We start from the raw sequence: 20,421 nt of genomic DNA on the forward strand, positions 1-20,421 counted from the left end.
TACTGAACTGACACATAACAGGGCTAAAAAATATGGACTAAAATTAATATCTGGCAACTCTCTTGTTGCAAGAGGCTTAATGAAGAAGATAACTATATCAGTCTGGTTACCAACATCTGAAGCAAAGCACCAATGATAACACAGAACAATAAAAATACCTTATATATGGCCCACATCTTGCTCTTTGACTAGTTACATTACAGGTCAAACATTCATGTATGTGATGTCCAAAAGGAAACTCTGGGATTCAATCTTACCTACACAAACCAAAATCCATCTTCCATTCGCCATCATCTTCAACTGGTAAAGCCTCCCAGGCAACCTAGAAAGAACAAAACACTGTTTACCAGGATACCTCTTACTGTGGCAGCCTTCATTTCCTGACAATTCAACTCTCTTCTCACAACAGTTCATGAGACATTATATAAAACTGCTCCTGGCATGCTCATTTTACAAAACACAGGCTAACCCATCCCACAGCAAACCTACTCATCCTCTTTAAAAAGACTATTCCTACATTTGGTTACTTCATCTATCGCACCTTAACATATCAAGAGTAAAATGGATTTTTAAATATTTGTTCACAACTAACTACTTAACACAGAACCCAATTTTCTGATACAGTTCATTGTCCATTATATGCAATACTCCATCCAGTAATCCTTATCATGACAAAAAAGCAAGCCTCAACAATCAAAAATAAAACTTCTTTCCAAACGAAGCTAAGCAATTAGCTGTGGATGTCCCTCTCCCTGAAACGTGTCATCCTGAACCTATTCTTAAAAAATTTGCATTTCCTTCTAATGATGTAAAGAAAATTCAAGATAATCTTGATGGCTGGAGTGAAGATCCTGATGGTTTTTTCCCTTTGTCTTTTTAGAAAAGTTTCTAGTGTCTCCCAAGATTAGTAGATTCTAGTTTTTTAGGCCAATGTAATCTTTGTGGATGAGCACAAGCTTAGTAACACAGTGCCTGTTCAAAAGAGTGGCAAATCTGTGGACTGCAGTAATTACAGGCCAATTTCTATTCGGCCTGCGCTCTCTATAAACCAATATATAAGATTGTGGAATCTAAAGGACTGTTAACTGTTATTCAATATGCATATAGAAAGCAGTTAGGTATCTGAAATGCTTTTTCAGACTTGACATGCCATTTTCATGAGAACTTTGATGAGGGTTTTGAGTGCAGATTAATTTAAATAGACTGTTGTACTGCTTTCAATTTAGTAAATCACAAGGCAGCTATTTATAGACTTTAGAGTCTTAGAGTGAGTGGTTGTTTTAAGATTACTTTAACATTTCCTTACAGGTAGGCAGCAGAGAGTTGCTGTTGATGGGATCTTTATTGAACCAAGATCTACAGTGTCCAGAGTTCCACAGGGTAGTGTTCTTGGTCCACTGTTCTTTTTTGTGTATGACCTAAAAGTGATATGGTTGTTGGCCTGAAAAACAAAACTGTTCAGTATGCCAATGATGCAACACTTGTGGGAGTAGAGAGCCATCACTTATGAGAAATGAAGTTGCCCTCAGCCTCAATTGGGACATGGACCGGATCAGTGCATGGTGTAGTCGGTGGGGTATGAGGCTAAGCTCCAGTAAAACAAAAACACTATTGATTAGCTGATATCATACAGATTTTCCAGCCCATCCTCCCCTTCATGTGGATGGGACTTAGATGAATGAATCTGAAGCTTAACTCTTCTAGGTGTAACTTTTGACTAACATCTTACTTTTAAGAAACACCTAATGAAAGTTTCAGCAAATGCTGCATGAAAGTTAGTTACTGTTCATACAGCCTCATATATTTATAACTGTGATAAAATCATGCAACCTGTTTTAGATCATTTGTGCTTCCTTTACTTGAACACCGTTTTCCAGCGTGGATGTCTGCTTCTACCAGAAATTTATCTCTTTTAGATAGAGTGGTAAGTTTCTGATTCCTAATAGTAGCAGTTATGACTTGATCATCGACAGATGGTCTCTTGTTTGTCACTTTTTCCTAATTTGTATTTTAACAGATCTTTCACATTTGCAACTGATCACTGATCCCCTTTACCTGCCGAGAGCAACAGCAGCACCAATATGCAGTATACATGCCTAGCTGTCGAACTTCTCAGTTCCAGAGGTCCTTTATTCCTCACACTGTTGGACTGTGGAACAGTCTCCCTGAAGATGTTATGCAGTTGTAACTTCAAGGAGAATAGCACTGTGGTAGTAGTACAAGTCATTACTACCCTAATGCTATTCTCCTGGTATTTTAATATTTTTATTTATTTAATAATCTGTTAAATTATTTTTTCAAGTCAATCGCCCCTGTGGGATTGTTCCATAAGAACAGGGTTTATCTTCTACATTAATAATAATAATAAATAATAATAATAATAATAATATAATAAATAAAATAATAAAATAATAAATATATAAATAATAATAATAATAATAATAATAATAATAATAATAAGATAAAAAATTTAAAAAATTAAAAAATTAATAATATAAAAAATAAAAATAAAATAAAATAACAATAATAAAATAAATAAATAAATATTAATATAATAAATAATATAAATAATAAATAATAATAAGGACCTCGTACCCTAGGTTGGGTTAGGTTACGGGTGGCTGCTTAGGTTACTTGTAAGCAAAACAAATGTCAGAAACGTTCAAAGCACATACTAAAACATAGCCTAGGAAAATATTTTCTCGTCCAAAATGTGATAATGGTTTAAAATAAAATTTTTCTTTCTGTCATATTCAACTCACCCGAATCTCATGTTGCAATAGTGAATCAAATTCATTAGGCTGGTTAAGACAAATTCATTAGGCTGGTAAGAGACCTTGGGTAATTCTAAGCCATAGTTCCGCGGTGAGCTACACTATGGCAACTGACGTTTTCCTATGTTATTTTACTTGCATTACAATAATTTTAAGTAATATTTTGTCGGCCAGCTGTAACTAAACTGTAATTGACCCTTGAAGACTACACGATAGGGTAGATCTAAGCCGGCATTCCGCGGTGAACGCCCCACCCCCCTCCATAGTTAATATGGCAAAATTGTAACCAGTAAACACCCCCAAAAATACCAACCTAACATACCCTTGGGGTGTTTACTGGTTACAATTTTGCCGTGCTAGCTATGGAAGGGGTGGGGGGCTCGCTGCAGAATGCCGGCTTAGATCTGCCCCATAATGTAGTTTTCAAAGGGCAATTATAGTTTAGTTACAGCCAGCTTAGATCAAACGGTATTTCTAAGTAATAGAGACACCGCGGGTATTTAGCGAGAAATGGCAGTTTCTTATAGTATTTTGGTTGCTTATTTACAATTCAACGTTATTTTTTGGCGGTCGGCTGTAATTAACCTGTAATTGTCCCCTGAAGTACATCCAACAAGGGGTTTCCTCACGCCATCTTCACAAGACAGAGCACGGCTACGTCTGTTTTGAACGGTTCATATCCCGTCCGGCAAGTGCAGTACCTTGGAAACTGGTTTTTTCAACACTTTTAGGGCTTCTGACACTGGCGGTGCATTTGTTTGTTGTCGGCCAAATGGAATGTCCCTTCGCCGTGTTTAGTACTGGCCCGGGGGGGTGAGTTACCCATACGTTAACAAGTTATTGCACCTGCCAGACGGGATATGAACCGTTCGAAACAGACGTACCGGTGCTCCATCTCGTGAAGATCGTGTATGGAGACCACAGATTCCCGTCGGGGTCCCCCTTACCGTAGGGTAGAGTTCAAAGGTAAATTGCAAGTTAATTACAGCCGACCCCCAAAAATTAACGTTAAATTGTTAATAAGCATCCAAAATACTATAAGAAACTGCCATTTCTAGCTAAATACCTGCCGTGTACCTATAACTTAGTTCTACCGATCAAACAAATATTACTTTAAATTTTTGTAGAGCAGGTAAAATAACAGAGGAAAATGTCAATTGCCATTGTCTACCTCACTGCGTAACTACAGCTTAGAATGACCAGACCTTGTACTATTTATCCTTGCAGAATAAAATTCACCAGGCCTGGTAATAAAACACTAGAGCTCCTGAGTGCCAACCATGGATATTAATTATAATTCCATGATATAATTAACTAATGTAAATAAGACCACTATGAAAAGTCAAAATAAGCGACTGAAAATTCGATTTAGCTTAGGCTAATCTAGGATCCACGCCATATGCTAGCCTAGGACTAGCCTAAACTTGCCTAGGTCTGGTACTAAACATTTCGTAGTTGAGATGTGAATCAATCATTCTTTTCATACATATCTGCCATTTTTCAAGCAAAAAAGACCTAAGAATTGCCTACAATTGGCCTCTGTCCTTTTAGCAAGCAGCCAAGACTTGGCCTACTGGCTAATGCAAGGAGAGCTGGTAACTAGGCCTAGGCCCCTACAACTTACGCGTTTTAGGCAATTTGAAAGTTCATAAATAAATGCTTCACACCTTGAGTTTATAGATCAGCATTTTTAATTATTGGTACTTACTTGGGTGACGACTGACGACGTGCTGAGTATTGCTAACCGATATCGCAAAATGGTCGCCAGAGGCCACGTTCCCAGTGCTGCCAGGTCTAGCTGTTAAAATTTCCTAAATTGCCTGATTAAATTTCATTGACACAAAATTTCCCTGTTTATATATATATATATATATATATATATATATATATATATATATATATATATATATATATATATAACAAAAAAAAGAAAAAAACAGTACAGAATGGACCAAGGAATATATATATATATATATATATATATATATATATATATATATATATATATATATATATATATATATATATAAACTGCCAGTGACTTACCTTATTGTTGATCTTTTTGTATATCATCGGTCATCGGTCTCAGTTGGGCACATGTTATTACCATGTTTTCAGAGGACTTGGTTTCAAATGTTCTCTTAGCATGTAGCATGCCATTTAATGTCTCGGTGCTCAGTGAATTTCTCGCTTTGGTTTTCATCCAGTTCACTTGTGAAAAAACTCACTCTACGCTTGCACTCGAATGAGGCAAGCATAGTAGGTTTTTCATGAAATTTCCAAGTGGAAACAAAGCTCTCTCTCTCTCTCTCTCTCTCTCTCTCTCTCTCTCTCTCTCTCTCTCTCTCTCTCTCTCTCTCTCTCTCTCTCTCTCTCTCTCTCTCTCCACATAAAGCAAAAATAGTAACTTAAAAGCTATATTTTTCATATTTCAAAAGAAAATAATAAAAAAGCTATATTTTTCATATTTCAAACGAAAATAATAAAAAGCTATATTTTTCATATTCCAAACGAAAACGATAAAAAAGCTATATTTTTCATATTTCAAACGAAAATAATAACTTAAACCTAGATTTTCCAAATTTCCCTATATTTTCCCTGTTAGTTTTCTGAAATTTCCCTGTTTTTTATGTATTTTCAAATTTCTTCCCTGTTTCTCTGTAGCCGACTGAATTTCCCTAAAACAGGGAAATTTCCCTGTACCTGGCAGCACTGCATGATGTTCCACCATTCCGGTGTCCAATGACTGAAGCACTACTCTGTCTTCAAGTCGAGCAAACAGCAGCACAGTTGTAGCCTAGTTTATAAATTTTCCACTAAATTTTTGGTATCATTTTACTTGAAACCATTATTTGATGTTGGAGGAGTTATTTAATTTTTCGGAAGACTCCAGCCAGCCATTTCGAAAGGCGCCAGCTAGCCATTTTTGCATGAAACCCCATATTGGGTTAATCATGCAAAAATGGCCAGGAAATGACTGGGCACTAAAAGAACCTTAAAATACTAAACCATCGTAACGTTGGAGTGTGTACTGGTTACATTTTTGCCGTATTAGCCATAGAGAGGGTGTGGGGGGGACAGGTAGCCTATTGTCACACCTTATAAGTTGTAATTTGATTACTTATTTTCTCTGTTATTAAGAATTTTTTGTTTTGCTGTGTTTTGCCCAAGAAAAATATAAATTATAAAGCGGGAGGTGACTGGAGTCTTCCGAAAAGGAAAACAACCGGAGTTATTTTGCTGTGATCTAAAGTCTCCTGAACATTAGTACGAAATTCACGCTCAAACCTATCCCATTTTTACTGTTTCCGAGATATTTACTGTTTTATTTGTGTTAATACTGTTCATTCCCAATGGGCCTGGTATTAGACAAGGGGCTCATGGGAGTGGTTTACATTTGTTACTTCCTAACAACACAAACCTTAGTCAGTTCAGCAAGATATCTTAGGTTCTTACCTAATCTCTACTTTTTCAATTTACTGAATAGTAAAATGAACTTTAAAATGTATTTTTCTAAATAAAAGATAACAAATTGTACGTTTTAGCTCAGCCTAGGGACATCTAGTAACAATCAGTGGAACTATAAAATATATATTAAATAATACCTGGCAACTGTTTGTTTCTGCGATAAAACGATCTCATTTTAAAAAAAACCATAAAATAATTCATCTTTTGAAGATATGATATGTATTAAAAGATAAATATATCTGTTATTCTTATCAATAGTAAATGGTAGTTACAAAAATTATCTAAAAATTAGGACTTTTAAACATAAATATGCAACTTATACTAACGGGAGAAAGTTACGAGAAAACACTATTATCATTATTTTCAAGCATATTTATAAAACATTGTCATTTGAAATCTGTGGACAAATATCGAAATAAAAGGTAATTCTTAGAATTATCTATGAATATTTTTCATTTTTTAATCAAAATCAAGAACTCTATGAGAGATTTCTATAAAAGAATTCTGGTAACTTACACACTGTGAAAATAACTAAACACTGAGTAGTAAATGTCTTGGTCAGTTCAATAGATCACGTTTCCTTCGTAACTTTTAAATCGAGAATACCTAGAAATACATTTAATTTTTACCCAATCTGTTTTGTTGTAAGGTTATATTTTTGTATTTTATTCTAGTTTAGCTCCTTCATAGATAATCATCTGCTGTCTGCTTTTGTGCGGCTGATGGTATGTACAAAAACTGCCCTGTCTTTATTTATAGAATAATTGACCCTCATTACTAATGAGCATAACTGTGCTCTTACTAAAGAAATAAAAAAATTTATAAGGATAATGCTAAAATCTTTTCTGCCAAATCTGCAAAACAGACAATATCCTGAAAGGGAAACAGACCTTGAATAATATGAATATGTAACATTTTACAATGGTTAAATGAGATAATGCTGCAATATATTTCTGAATTAAAATAGCTCCTATTAGATGGCCTTTTTCTATAAGTGGTGCTGAAGTAGTGATTCTCAGAATTGTTTTTGTTTATTAAAAATTTTACAATTTAGAAAACCGCGAAAAAACATTTTTGTCACACAAAACAAACATCTAATCTGTGCAAAAATAACCTAAGATTTGCCTTCCATTAGATGTTGTTCTGTTAACCGACAAATCAAAGCTACTAGCTACTTACCAGGAGCTCAAGTAGAATTGGTGACTTGGCTTTATAGCTTAGGCGATTTAGGCAACTTAGGAGAGTTCGTAAAGAAATTTTTCGTACCTAGTGCTCTTGTTTTATGCTAGGATTCCATTAATTCTCGATGCTGAAAAGGTTGACAGTTACCAACTGTGTTTTTTAGTACTGGAATCTGCTTACCATTTAAAATTCCCAACAAAATTGCTTAATTCGTTTCATACATACGTCTATGCAGACTCGGTATTTCATACTGAAAAATCAAATTAGAAAACATTCGGCCCCATTATGAGTAATCGCCATACTTCAAAGAGAGTTTGCCTAAATTTTGTCACCCTGAGGGCATCGGCATCTAGTGACAATTATAGTAAACAATAATAAAAACTTAAAAATAATAACTGGTAACTATGTTGTCCGTGAGAAAAATTATCAACATAAAAACTATGTGATAGTTCATCATTTGAATATATGATACTTATTATCAGATATATATAGATTCTGTTAAGCTTTATGAATAGTAAATTATAGTTACAAAAACTATCTAAATATTAAGAAATTTAACATAAATATGCAACTCATTTTAAGGCTAGTACACAATATTAGAGAACTATTATCATTACCTCTAATCATGCGTTATAAAATATTATTATATAAAAAATATATATATGCATGTATTAAGATAAAGATTAAATCCTGAATATCTCTGGAATTTTTCCCCATTTCTCGCAAAATTAGGGTATCTCTCAAGATTTTCCTACATAAGTTTTGGTAACATAATACCAGTGAAAATAACTTAGTAAACACTGACTAGTAACTGTTTATCACTTTAGTAGATAACGTACGCTACGTAAATTTAACATTTCGAGAGTACCTTAAAAATGTACTAAATTTGTACCATATATCCTTTCCCCTGTAAAGGTACGTTTTCGTGTTTTCATCTTAGTTTGGTTCTTTTATAGAAATTCATCCGCTGTATGTTTTTGTGTGGTTGGTGATTTGTACAAACGCTGCATTGCCTTCATTTTCAGGAGAATATATTGATATACGTATAACTAATTAGTACAAATAATTGTGCCATTACTAAAGAAATTAAACTTTTATAGGGATTTTGTTAAAATCGTTCTGAGCAACGGTGCAAAACAGACGAACCCTTAAAGTGGAAACAGACCTGAAATAATAATAGGATAATATAATATTTCACAATTGTTAAGTGAAATAATGCTTTAATCTATTATTGTATAGAATAGGCTATATGAGACGAAAAGGAAATGGAACGGAACCATAGCAAAATATGAAAATATTGCATCAACAATCGTTAAATAACATAACACACTACACTGTCGTTCAGTACAAATAAATTATACTAAATATGACTTTTTATCAGGATACACTGCTGAGGTGGGGGTTTTGAGCCCTAATTCATACTAAGTTCAGATGAATTGGTGAGAAATTGATGGATAATGGTTAACAAAAGTTATACAGATAGTTTCACAGATTAACAAGCAAACATAAATTTAAAATGCCAAAATAAGATATCTTAAAATGCAGTTAGCTCTCTCAATATCTCTCTCAATATATATATATAGTATATGTATATATATATATATATATATATATATATATATATATATATATATATATATATATATATATATATATATATATATATATATTCAATATTTCACTGAAGTACATAACATGATTCCACTCTAGCAAGAAAGCTGCAGATTGCACCACATTCAGGAAGGTTGCAGAATTGCATCTTTTTATTAATTTTCAGCACACCATAGATTTCATTTAAATTCTGTGCACCCATAGGAGTAGAGGCCCCATCAAGAGCAATAAGATCTCAGGGAGCAGCATCCCCATCTGGAGTAACAAGACCTCAGGGAGCAGCACTCCATCTGGAGCATCAAGGCATTAGGGAGCAGTACCCCTACTTGGATCAATAACAAAACCTCAGAGAGCAGCAACCCCATCTGGAATATCAAGGCCTTAGGGAGCAGCACTCCTACCTAGAGCAACAAGACCTCAGGGAACAGCACCCCCATCTGGAGCAACAGGACGTCAGGGAGCAGCACCCCATCTGGATCATCAAGGCCTTAGGGGGCAGCACCTCTACTTGGATCAATAACAAAACCTCAGAGAGCAGCACCCCCATCTGGAACATCAAGGCCTTAGGGAGCAGCACTCCTACCTAGAGCAACAAAACCTCAGAGAGCAGCGCCCCCATCTGGAGCAACAAAACCTCAGGGAGCAGCACCCCATCTGGAGCATCAAGGCCTTAGGGGCAGCACCCCTACTTGGATCAATAACAAAACCTCAGAGAGCAGCACCCCCATCTGGAATATCAAGGCCTTAGGGAGCAGCACTCCTACCTAGAGCAACAAGACCTCTGGGAACAGCACCTGCATCTGGAGCAACAGGACCTCAGGGAGCAGCACATCCATCAGGAGCAACAAGACCTCAAGATGCAGCACCCCATGAAAAGCAACAAGACTTCAGGAGGCAGCACCCCCATTATAAGACTGTCAAGACTTAAGGAAGCAGCACCCCATCAAGAGCAACAAGACCCCAGGGAGCAGCACCCCATTAGGAGCAACAGTCCCCTAGAATCAAAGCATCCCTATGATGCAGATACCCCATTAAGAGCAAGAAGCCCTTCAGGAGCTGTACCCCCATCAAAGAGGAGCAGTAAGCCTTCTGACATCCATTCATCTGAAAGTTTCATTTATCATTCATACGGCCAATCAGCTCTCAGAACCAGTGACCAGAGCAATATCAGCCCATCTGCCAATGAAAATTCAGATCACAGGTTGAAAAAAGTAGGTTGAGCCCCGCCCACTCAGCCTTTTGTTGGTATTAGCCAACTTAATCTAGAAGAGGGAGCCTTTTGTTAACATTCCCAGCTAGATCTTGAAGAGCAGAAAATCTCACAGAAAAACAGTCACCAACATGGAGGTGCTTCGGAAGGAGGAGAAAAACTCCAAAAATAGGCGGAGAAGCCACCAGTATTTGCATCATTCACCATTTTAAGATCGTTACTCAAAGTAATGCAGATGGTTGTTATTGTATGGAAATGAATTTCATTACAGTATAAATAGTAAAAATTAAATTCGCCTTCATACAAGTTAATGAACGTAGGCTTGGCTCTGCCTTTCCTTAACATCAGAGAGAGAAATGTGTCATACCCCTCACAGCATAAGTTAATGAACGTAGGTTTATGAGATAGACAAAGAGAATGCTAAAAGTCTAACTCGTTTGTTTGGTTTAAATTGTGAAATAAACCTTCAAATCCCATACAAAAAGAGAGTTTATTGCTATTAACCTTTATGGTATCAAATAATATATTTTTCAATGTGTTTATCTGAAATGGAATCAGTAAAAGAGAAATTTATAATTAAACAGGTGGCGTATACAGAACTTAAACTATCACCTTTCGCACCATCGTTATCAGATTGTTTTATGTTAGTTACCGCGATAGATGCTGCAGTATGGTTATTTAAATAAAAATTATTCCAGATAAAGATAGCCAAATGCCACCACGAGCTCTTGTTCCTGGAGCAGTTTGTATACATAACAAATGAGCTCATGTTATTCCAAATGTAAAGCAGCAAAAAACCTACACGAAAGAAACTTGCCTCTGTTTTCCTATAGAATGGACCAGAATTCTGGTATCACTTTCACAAGTTCGTAGCCACAAAGTTAATGAAAAAGAGTTTGAAGTCCTAAACTTCGCAAGTTCACCATCTACTGATATTTAATTCAAAATCTAATGTTGCCGAGCGTTTGCGTTACACGAAATACAACCAGTTTTCTCTAATTCTGAGTGATCATATTTAAAGAAAACTAAACCCTTAAGGATGACTATAGCATTTTTATTGGTTTAAGCATATTTATTTTTATTGAGCATTGTAACTTACGAATATTTCATTATCATTATCAATATGTACTTTTTGTTATTCAAAATTACTTTAAGTAAATTCATAAAAAAATTGGTATTAAGTCTCTGAATTTTGGCGATAATGTAGGTTATAGGTAACGGGAGGACGATCATACGTTCCTCGCACGTTCCAGGGCATAAGTTATTTTTCTTCTAGGATTTACAGTAAAATTCTAGAGACAAGAACAAGGTTTAGCTTTTCAGACTTTACATGCAAAAATGAGCACCTGTTTCAAACCATCTCAGCCGTTAATTGAACTTTATGTATCAAAATAATATATTTTTCAGGTTTGTCAATAAGGAAGAATAAGAAGGAAAAAAATTAACTTCTCGAACACGAGAGGTTGAAATCATTGAGTAGAGAGACAAACTCTCACTTATAAAGCAGAAGTCACTCATATTTTCATTTATTCTTCTTTTTGTTATGGCCGACTGACCAGCAACATATAGGTTACTTATTATCTTAATTATCCGTGTTTATTGTTGGATGCTATCCTATCAGCTGCTATTTAAGTCCAGTAACTATTCGAAATGCAGGTCAGTCTAAAACAGTAACCCATTCCATAATCATGAGGATAATCTATCTTTTATGATGGTATCTAATTACCTCTGAGTGTCCACTACTTTTTCATTTCCATTACAGTTTATGGTTTTCTAGACGAACTAGTTTTCATGTGCTCCATAAAGAAACTGCGTTCTTGGTTGTGTATTGCTGTAAGAGGCCTCTTAAATATTCTGGTCATATATTTTGTATAGATTTAACTAAATAATGAAATACTAAGAGGTTCTAGCTCGTTCTTATTACGGTCAAGAAATGTTAAGACTATAAGCGGAGTCTTTGAGTCTTTCGTTAGTTTGTTTAGTTATCCCCTCACCAATTCATTTTCTCCTATACATAATTTGTTTGTGTATTATTAAAATTTCTCTTCCTGTATTTGTGTTGTAAATCTTTAAGAGATTGAAATAAATTTCTTTAATTGTTTAGGCCATTATGAAGTTTATGTAATGTATAAGCAAAGAAGCACTTATTTTCTAACTACGCATTTTGTATCCACGATCTTAACGAGAGAAATAGACAGTTTGATTTAAGGTGGATACCTCTCATTTATGAGCCCGACCGTCTTCATTTTAGCCGCCCCAGGTTCTACTTTTTGGTGCCCGGAAGCCGAAAATAAGTACCTTTAGAGGATATTAAGAAGTTAAAGCTGTGAAACACTTAGATATGGCAACAACAGAGGAATTATTGAGGAGACGGTCGGTTGTTAAGTTTGATCGCTAGATTATTTTATCCACTTGGCTTAATAAGTGCAGATAATAACTTTGAGTTTAATTACACTAAAAGTAATTTGTTAAGTTTGATTGCAAGATTATTTGATCAACTTGGCTTAATAAGTCCTTTCACCATGTATTAAAAGTATTGTTTCAAGAGATACTAGTGTCTAGGACTTGATTGGAATGAAATTTTACCTCACAATGTGCAAGTAAAGTTCCAGGATTGATAAATAGTGTTGAGGTTGTTAAAAACTAAGTTAAATGCTATTTTCCAGGTTTATCTTTGAATTCTGTACAAGGTTTGGAAGTACATGTTTCCGTGATGCATCAGAGAGAAAGGTTATTTAGCTGGGTGTATCTACGATACTTAAATCTGATAAGGAATTTCATGTATCATTTTGTTTGTGTATTAAGTAAAGTTGGTTGCTTGTGAGGTCAGTGAAGTATGCTCTAAGGAAATCTCTTGGCAATAAATGTTTAACTAAATGTGAACTTGAAACAACTCTTTTTGCAGTAGAAGCTTACATCAATTCTAGACCTTTGACTTATGTAAATGAACCTGATATAACTGACCCTTTGACCCCCTCACACTCTCTGATTGGTAGAGTTGCAGGTTTTCAGCTTCATGTGTCTGATGAACATGTAAATATCAGTGATAAAGATTTAAGAGAAAGAAAAATTGTTCGGAAAAGGTAACTCTACAAATTTTGGAAAGTGTGTAGTGATGACTATTTAAGGAATTTACCCCCTACAGTAAAGAGCTTTAAACCTAATTGCAATCTGAAGAAAGGTTCTTTTGTTTTGATAAGACAAGACAATGTTCCTAGAATGAGTTGGCCTTTTAGCATAGTTACTGATTTATTTCCTGGCAGGGGATGGTATAGTAACATGTGCTGCTTTCGATTTAGTAAATCATAAGGCACTTATCGTATTTATAAACTTCAGAATCTTGGAGTGGGTGGATATGTTTTAGATTACTTCAAGATTTCCTTACAGATAGGGAGCAGAGAGTTGCTGTTGATGGGATCTTTAGTGAACCAAGCGATATGGTTACTGGCCTGGAAAACAAGATCGTTCAGTATGCCGATGATGCAACACTTGTGGCTGTAGTAAAGTCTCCACTTTAGAGAAATGAAGCTGCCCTCAGCCTCAATCAGGCCATGGACCGGATCAGTGAATGGTGTAGTAGTCCGTGGGGTATGAGGCTGAACTCGGGTAAAACGAAAGCACTATTGATTAGTAGATATCGTACAGATTTTCCACCCCATCCTCCCCTTCTGGTGGGTGGGACTTTGCTAAACGAGTCTGAAGCTTTAACTGTTCTAGATGTAACTTTTGACTCACATCTTACTTTTGAGAAATATCTAATGAAAGTTTAACCAAATTCCGCAAGAAAGTTATGTTCGTAAGACTTCATATATTTATAAAAGTGATAAAATCAGTGTAACCTGTTTTAGGTCATTTGTGCTTCTTTTACTATAATACTGTTCTCCGGTGTGGATGTCTGTTTCTACCAGAGACTTATCTCTTTTAGATATGGTTTGTGGTGGTAGGTTTCTGTTTCCTAATAGTAGCAGTTATGACTTGGATCATCGACGGATGGTCTCGTTTGTCACTTTTCCATAAGTTGCATTTCAACAGAGATCTTTCACATTCGTAATTGATCCCTGATCCCCTTTACCCGCCGAGAGAGAGCAACCACATTCGCTGAACAGCAGCACCAGTATGCAGTAAATGTTTAGCCTCGCTGTCGAACTTCTCAGTTCTAGAGGTCCTTTATTCCTCACACTGTTGGACTGTGGAACAGTCTCCCGGAGGCTGTCGTGCAACTGGAACTTCAAAAGTTCAAGCGAATATGCAATGCATTACTACCATAATACTATTCTCCTTGCATTTTAAAACATTATCTATATATTAATTTGTTTTTTCTTTTTAATAAGCGAGATCTTTTCTGTCTGTATTTCCCTTTACCTTCTCTTACTTTCTAATGAGCACCATATTCTTTGGACTCTTGAATTTCAAGTCAGTGGCCCCTGTGGGCTTGTTCCATACGAATAGTGTTCATCTTCTGAATAATAATAATAATAATAATAATAATAATAATAATAATAATAATAATAATAATAATAATAATAATAATAATAATAATAATAATAATGATAATAATAATAATAATAATAATAATATTAATAATAATAATAACAATAATAATAATAATAATAATAATAATAATAATAATAATAATAATAATAATAATAATATAAATATAAGAACGAAAAACTGCCACAAAAACAAGCTGTGAAATAAATGGCTCGATTTCATGTACTATCCAGATAAAGGTTTAAGCCCACTGATTAATCCTCAGTTTTTTATCCTTCCACAGGATTGTTATATAAAGGTCACAAATAAGCCCTATTCTGTCATATGACAGCCATCCCTAAAGCGGCTCCCCCGCCAAGAGACCTCTTTGGCGTGGCGTTTAAAGATCTACCCTCTTCCCAATTTTACACAAAACAACTTTACACGTGTGAGACAGACCTCTCTGTAGCTATAATTATACGATTATATGGTTTGTTTTTCATTTCCAGGTATTTTAACCTCCTTCCTATTCCGCCCTGCTTAGGGTTTTGTCTTCGGTCCATAGGCCTACCATTCGCCTTTTCATCTAGAAAATACCTATTTATTTTGTATAACATTGCCTTTTCTCGGCTGTGAAAGTGATGTCTATCCATGGCTGTGAGATGACCGCGAATGACTCGTAAGTCGGTGTCAAGATCACTTTACTCTTCAGTCAGGCCAAAACTTTGTTGCCATATCGTATTCGAGCAATATTCAGTGATTGTTTCAATCAATTATTTTGTTAGCTATAAATATAAATTTTATATATATATATATATATATATATATATATATATATATATATATATATATATGTGTGTGTGTGTGTAGCTGAATCACGAAAATATGGAACGTGATGAATATATAAATAAAGATAAAATCCACGAAGGAAAAGGAAACACTGGAGTGCTGCGAGGCCTTTCGACTCTGTCGTCCTTTACTTAGCTAAGTAAAGGACGACAGAGTCAAAAAGCCTTGGCCTTACTCCAGTATTTCTCTTTCCTTCGTGGACTTTATCTTCATTTATATATATATATATGTGTGTGTGTGTGTGTATATATATATATATATATATATATATATATATATATATATATATATATATATATATATATATATATATATATATACGTGACTATTTATCACATCACCGTGATTCATATACAATCAGAAAGCTACAAACGTCCTTTAATATCAATTCGCTCTACCTCGGAAATAATATATTTTCATATATGTTACCGAAGGGGAATTTTTTAGTTGATAATAAGTCCACCGTCCCGTGGGGTCGAACCAGCGACGGACGAGGACTCAGGACTACAGGGGACGGTGGACTTATTATCAACTAAAAAATTCCCCTTCGGCAACATATATGAAAATATATTATTTCCGAGGTAGAGCGAATTGGATATTAAAGGACGTTTGTAGCTTTCTGATTATATATATACGTATATATATACATATACTGTATTATTTACATACATAGAGTTATTGCAAAAACAAGTTTTCGAAATGTCGATAATTAATGTTAATGAGGACACGAGAGATGTCTTGATTACCTTGTAAAATGTGATGTGGCATATGATGTTTCGTTCTTCCAACAAAGAGAGAGAGAGAGAGAGAGAGAGAGAGAGAGAGAGAGAGAGAGAGAGAGAGAGAGAGAGAGAGATCTGTTTGTGTACAAATGTTTATTTTCTCACTCGTCCAACTTACTCTATGTTATGCTTTATTTCATATTTCCTTGCTTACCAATTTATTCTTTACCTATGATATTAAGAAATCAAGGAAAGGGAAAATGCCTCCAAACATAATCGTGACCACCGAAAGTGGCGCCTGGAGACAGTCTTAAGCTGCTTACACGTGGATTTAAACGCACGTGGAGCTGTTTGAAGTATTGGCAACAGCACCAACATGAGATGCCATGTCGATAGAAAATCTGATCCGGTTCCTTATCATTACATAAAAAAAACTTTATCATCCGTGAACCGATGTAGTTAACTTAGAATTCTACATAACGAAAACGATGATATTTGATATCTGTAATGGGAGAAATGGTTTCATGTCTGTTGTTGTTGTTGTAGATTTGGCAACTATGCGGAGATCAAACACACGTGGAGAGATCCGACCCAACAGCCCCACCGGAGAGCTCATTTCCTCCTAATAGTTGCCAAGGTATTCCTAACGTGATACCGAAGAACATGAAAGCCCTCACTTTATATGTTGGATATTTTTCAGCTAACTTTTAGTTGCCAGTGAACCATGAACAAAGTACGAATAGCTTAAAAATAACGGCATTGTAAAGAGATTTAACTCAAGGAAAAGAATAAACAGGAAATGAACTCAGACCAGAATATCAGTTCTAAATGACGCCTTCGGAGGACGATCTTGGAAAAAAATCCCTCGCCTACGGCAAGACTTAAGTAGCTGGAATCATGCCGGACTTGTCTGGATAATTTATAATTACTTGTAGCTTATAATAACAATTAGATATGACATTGAATTACACTGATTTTTTGTTATAAGTTAATCAGTAATCTGAGCACGTAATTAAAGGAAAAAATGCAGCTTTCTTCGTTTTCAAAAACATCGTGCAAGACAGCAGGTCGGTCTAGTGACTTCAGCTCGAAGGACAAGAGGAAGCATAAATCAGTGTGCAGGTCATTAGTCGCCTTTGTTGTCGACTGTTATTTACCATACTTCAAGATTTGCATCGTTCAAAACGTATCATGATGAATAGCCAGATGGACATTAAAAAAGCAGTTTGCATTATATTATCTACTTGTATCTAAATGTGGATATGAATTTACAACCAAGAGATTAATTAATAACAAAGAAAATCCGTTTGGAAAAAAAATGTTTCCAAATTGCATCAAAGTTCGTATGTTTGCAGTGACAAGTTAAGTATACCTAAGTTTTACCAGCCCACTGAGCTGATTAACAGCTCTCCCAGGGCTGGCCCGAAGGATTAGACTTATTTAATGTGGCTAAGAACCAATTGGTTACTTAGCAACGGGACCTACAGCTTATTGTGGAATCCGAACCACATTATAGCGAGAAATGAATTGCTATCACCAGAAATAATTTCTTCTAACTCTTCATTGGCCGGTCGGAGAGTCGAACTCGGGCTTAGCGAGTGCTAGGCCACAACTCTACCGACCCCCCAACGAAGAGCTTTTTGCAGTGACAAAAATATGTGACTTGTTTACCGATATTTTTCTTGTTTATTCATTTCACCTTTTCATTTACACATGTTTATTTATCTCTTTCTCATTCCTTTTACTTGTGTCTTCCCTTCTTCTCATTACTCTTTTCATTATTTAAGATTACAAAATTCCCTTCCAATTAATTCTCACAAATAATGCTATCCTATACAAGCATTCTGTGGACCTTGGTCTAGAGAACTGGATGGTCACTTTCAATGATGGATTATTATTATCACTGTTCAGAAGATGAACCTATTCATGGGGAACAAACCCACTACAGGGGCCACTGACTTGAAATTCAGGTTTCTTTAATTTCAATTCCTGGCGTTCATTTGAAAAAGCAACAGGAGGTAATGGGAAATACAGAAAGAGGAGATCACTTATTAGAAAAGAAAAAAGAAAATTAACAAATTAATAAATACACAGATAAAAATGTTAGTCACTTATAAAATACAAGGAGAATTGCTTTAGGGTAGTAGTGTAATATCCAACTGTGTGAGGACTAAAGGACCTCTGGAACTGAGAAGTTCGACAGCGAGGCATAGGCCTATTTACTGTACATCGGTGATGCTGTTTAGAAAATCTGGTAGCTCTCGGCAGGAAAAGTGGATCACGGATCTACTGTGAATGTGAAAGTCTCTGTTTCAAAACAACTTATGAAAAACTGACAAACAAGAGACCATCCATCGATGGTCCAAGTCATAAATGCTGATATTAGGAAACAGAAACCTACCACCAGGAACCATCCGTATCTAAAAGAGGATGACACAACAATCCCAACTACCTGTTTGTATTTATATGATGGCTCAAGAAGACACTGTGCAAATATAAGGGACGAAAAGTTTAAAAGTATATGCTTAGCAAAATGCAATGTTTTTGTAAAGCTAAAGAAAATCGAAAATGTGCCATGAATATAAAAAAAAAGAATCATCATACATGGTAACTGGTCTACATTTTACACTACGTTTTACCGCCGGAGAGAAATTGAACAAATCGATTCCGATTGAATAATGCATCTAAGATGAGGAATTTATTTTAAATCTTAATGTGAATCAGCTGACTGAATCAGCTGAAAGCGAATCTAAGCCGTGCCTATGACAGAAATAAATTCTGCAATTGACAGTCGAAGAATAGATATTTTGACTGGCTTAAATATTCATTTTGGGACGATAATACAGTGGAAGATAATATTGCCGGGCAAACAGATAATACATGAAAGAAACAACAGATTATCGCTAGGAAAAAATGATTAAAGACTTTAGATTTACTCGAAAGTACAGAGATATCTGGGAACTGACAGAAACAAACTATCACAATGTCTGTTCTTTTCCCGCTTTTTCTTAAATGAGAAAAATATTAACAATATCATTTGCCAGGGCTTAAATGAAAACCTGAAACTCTCTTAATGATAATTAAGGAGACAATTTTGTCTAGGACATTTTTTCCCTCAGTTTTTAGTCTTTGCTATCGCTGCGCATTTTTTAAAAAGTAGGCCTATCATGTTGTTTTCTAAATGAGAAACTCACTTCACCACCAACGCCGGTGAATTACTGTAACTTTTTACTCCCATTTCCCCCCCCCCCAAAAAAAAAAGCAATGCTTAGAAACAGGCGGCTGTAGCTTATAATAAAGCTTGGAAGCTAATAAAGCGAGTGCGTGCCAGGATCTTTCTGCAGGTCATTGAGCCTGAAGGAAATTAAATCCTTCCGTAGGAAGTGGACCTACTGGAAATGTTACTAGGTCAAAGCATCCTTTACTTGTTATATGTTTCGTCCTTTGCGGAAGTAACTTTGTTCGCGAACATTATTTCTACTTTTGGCAATTTTCTCATCCATTTTCGCTTCGGCAGACGAAGGTTTTAAAAGCAACCAAGACCTAACCTATCATTTCCATAAAGCTGAACGTGGGTGCCATGTTGTTTTGAAAAAATGTGTATTTATTTTTTATTTACCTGTCTATCTGTTTTTGTAGTTTGCGTGTTTGCGAAATTCAGAGCTGAAGGAAATTAATCTGTCAAAGTATACCTTAGTTTACCCAGACCACTGAGCTGATTAACAGCTCTCCTAGGTCTGGCCCGAAGGATTAGACTTATCTTACGTGGCTAAGAATCAATTGGTTACCTAGCAACGGGACCTACATCTTATTGTGGAATCCGAACCACATTATGACGAGAAATGAAATTCTATCACCAGAAATAAATTCCTCTAATTCTTGATTGGCCGGCCGGAGAATCGAACTCTGGCCTAGGAGAGTGCCAGCAGAGTACGATATCGACCCATCCAATGAGGAACATTAATCTGTCAAAAGGTATTAAAATACGAAATGCGAAAATACTCAAAAGGTAACGAAATTTACGATACAGTACAGTAGTTCTAAGGTCTAGACGCTAGAGCTGGAGCAGTTCAATCCTATCCCAAGGCCAACAGAATTTTAACTTGCCCTGTCCTTCCTGTAAACGCCACCCCAG

Source organism: Macrobrachium rosenbergii, chromosome 10 (genome assembly GCF_040412425.1).
Source record: "Macrobrachium rosenbergii isolate ZJJX-2024 chromosome 10, ASM4041242v1, whole genome shotgun sequence".
In the NCBI taxonomy this organism is placed as follows: domain Eukaryota; kingdom Metazoa; phylum Arthropoda; class Malacostraca; order Decapoda; family Palaemonidae; genus Macrobrachium; species Macrobrachium rosenbergii.